At 35.2% G+C, this 3,360-nt stretch overlaps 1 long non-coding RNA gene across 1 annotated transcript; it reads right to left on the reverse strand.

Annotated features, from left to right (window-relative positions):
- Nucleotides 1-2,659: 2,659 nt before the first annotated feature.
- Nucleotides 2,660-3,127, reverse strand: LOC149713743 (uncharacterized). Its single transcript, XR_016371493.1, has 3 exons — nt 3,068-3,127; nt 2,802-2,920; nt 2,660-2,720 (listed from the first exon to the last, which is right to left on the reverse strand). It is a non-coding gene; the product is annotated as an uncharacterized LOC149713743 (long non-coding RNA).
- Nucleotides 3,128-3,360: the final 233 nt, after the last annotated feature.

Below are 3,360 nucleotides of genomic sequence, written 5' to 3' on the forward strand. Positions count from 1 at the left end.
CGGTTATTCGTCTCGATATTCGATCGAGTTATTCGTGTTACTCGAGTATTCGCCCATGCTTAATATTTTTGTTTTCTCGAATAGTTAATCGAATATTTAACGAATAGTTAATCGAATATTTAACGAATAGTTAGTCGAATATTTAATGAATAGTAGGCCCGAATAGTAAAATTCACTATTCGGTATTCGTTCGAATACCCCAAATGGGGATTATCGAATATCGAGACGGTTATTCGTCTCGATATTCGATCGAGTTATTAGTGTTACTCGAGTATTCGCCCATGCTTACCAGAAATAGACGTATATAATATTCACATAATTGGTGTTTACAGCCGGGAACAATAAAACATTACACTTTTCAGTTTATATGGACTATTTGCTGTTAAGAACTCAAGTAGAAAACCGTTAATAAACTAAAATATCTACTCATAACCTATTAGTGGAAGCTGCAGTGTTTTTAAACATATAGACGTTACAAGGAGTATAATCCCAATAGTGGAAGCCGTAACTTTATTCGAACATGAAACAATCTCGCTTATATTTATCAGACATCATCTATTACGAACTTATATCTAGAAACGCAAGGAAAATATGGATGACAAAATGCAATCAGCTATTTAACTACGGCGATATATTTAGCGACTCCACCCTTGGTTCTATACATATCATTTACAACTGAAAAATAAGATGTGAATTTACGTTTTGACTAACTCCAAGCCGTTAAGACGTCTTTACAGAGGATTTGAAACACAATCGTATTTCATAGTGTCTCGAATCTGTAGGTTTCTATCCATGAACAGTGCTGAGAGAATGAAACAGCGGAAATTCCCTTCAAAGTCGTTGCTTCACTGAAGCCAACATTGTCAAGTACAGCGTTCAGGCAGAAGGCTATAAAAAATGTAGTATTGCAACAAGTAGGGATAAACCGATACAGAGAAAAGAAATTATTATGGTTCTGAGAAAAGCTTCCCATTTTGCTTGTTTCGCAACGCAATGCACGGCTCTTGATAGATATAGGAGGCAATGAAAGAAATATTGCATGCACGGGCCTTGGTAGATATAGGAGGCAATGATTTAATCTCTCTCTTTGCACGAGAGGTTTATTTTTAATATTTAAATAAATATAATTATTTTCAATTATTTTAATCTTCAATAATTAACATTAATAATAGTTAAATCGGTTCAATATCTCTAACTAGCATGTGGAAACTACTCTCTCGCTATACTCCAACAATTTTCTTGGTTTGCCAGTATGATTGGTAACATTTCTCCATATCAAAGCCATAGATATAGTAAAACTATAAAGGGTCTAGATTCACTTCCCTGGGTTAGGCTTAACGAAAAAACGCGGACGTGACAATTAACGAGCAGACAACCACGATTTTCTGGGAATAGCCGTACAAAACGCCATCTGTCGAGTGAAACTTGAGGTGAAAATTATTTACTCTCACTCTAAATTTCAATTTGGCCTCACGCGATATTAGAATTAGGCGTAACAACTATGTTCGAATATCGCTGAAGGTTATTTAGTCCACGGCTAGGAATTTTACTAAAAATAACTACTTTAGTCCTTTAAATTTCCAGGTGTGTTATTTTTACATACCGACAATACAAAAGGCCAGCCAAGCAGCAGAGAAAGTACTATTGGAATGGAAAGACAACTATTCCAGTTAAGCAGCTATGGTTGTCTACACGAGAATACTTTATTTCCTTTCTTAAGAAGTCTTAAAACTTTCCTCGAATAATTTTCAAGGTTATTTAACATAAGGGTTACATTTTTATATAGGCCTACTGCTCAGTGTTTACCTCTGTAATTAAGACGTCCATTTACAACTCTTAAACATTTTATTTAAGCGCTGAATTCCCTAAACCTAACAATAACATCGTGAATCATTTCCCCTGTGATATCACTATATGTTGGCATTTTGACGAAATTTCTAGGATTCACCGATCTTGGTAATCCAACTTTATCCGTGAAGTGCCCGCATCTGTGTATCACAGCTGGATTCTGAAACATCAAAGTTAGCGACGAAGTATTTAATATTTTCCAATGTAGAGTATCACATTCCGTGTGATATCACCCTATGTAGGTAATTCCACGGAAGTTCTAGGATTCACCAACCTTGGAAATCCAACTTTATCCGTGAAAAACCCACATCTGTGAATCACACCTGGGATATGAACCCCCGAACTCTACATAACATTTGTCATTTCTTTTATACAGTATATCATATTTAAATGTTCCCTTTCTCTAACTTACATTACAACGAACAACAAGTAAATCTGCTTAAAAGTTAATTTGAATCAAAAAAACCCACTTGTACGTGGGAAAAAAGATTCTGGGAAAACCCACATGGGGAAAAACCATTAACATATATCAACATTTAACATTATCATAATTGTCTTCAATACACAACGTCGTATTAAAAGATTGCGATGCTTTTTCGAAATGAAAGGCTCAGTAGACTTTAACGATTTTCCAGAGAATGAAAGACGTCTCCAGAATTTCACGTATGTGTAGAGATTGATAAACGTAATGCTTCATTAGCCTTTCAAACGTTTAGAACGAACATTTTAAAGAATGGAGTTTATTAATTGAGAAACAGGTTTTCAATGACACCATTTACCCGTTCTAAGAATGGATGCAATAACGTACATCTTCACCAACTCGGGAGTTTTGTCTACAATTAAAGGTTTAGATATTTTTCACCAATTTCTAGCTTGAAAAACAAAATGGAAATAAAGATAGACATTAAGCGAAAAACAATTCACCTACATGGTTAAGCATAATTGAAATTTACCTTGAAAACCAAAATCGTAATCGATTTGGTTAGCTATGTCATTGTACGATTAACTACGAGAGAGGGGATGACTAACGACCATTCAGTAGGATCAGTACATTTCCTATATGCTCCCGTCGCTAGAACTAATCAGGATTACAGATATTGGAAGTAGAAGCGAAAACTGAACATCCGTGAATGGTAACCGAACTGTAGATAATGCAATTAGTGAAAACCCATGATACATTATGTAATCTTACCCCAACAATTTTCAAATACTTGCTTACGATCATTTTTTACGGTGCGATTCCTTGCGTCACAGAGATCTAAAATGTAATTCATCATTTCGATCCTTTTCTACGATGGTAATAAATCCTGTAAACTCTGTCAAATGTGATACCACTTTACTTACCAATTGCCTTTCGGTGGTAATACTAGCAATTCTGCCTCTCTCTCTACAATATTGATGGATCTTACAAACTGCATGGGTCAAACGTGATTTTACCTTACACTTACCAATTGTCTATTAAAGGTAACCCTACCAACTCTCTCTCCCTCTCTTTATCTGCTTCATATACCA

The sequence above is a fragment of the Phalangium opilio genome, unplaced genomic scaffold (genome assembly GCF_054372755.1).
Source record: "Phalangium opilio isolate 3A_F unplaced genomic scaffold, DU_Popi_V2 ptg000009l_1, whole genome shotgun sequence".
NCBI lineage: Eukaryota > Metazoa > Arthropoda > Arachnida > Opiliones > Phalangiidae > Phalangium > Phalangium opilio.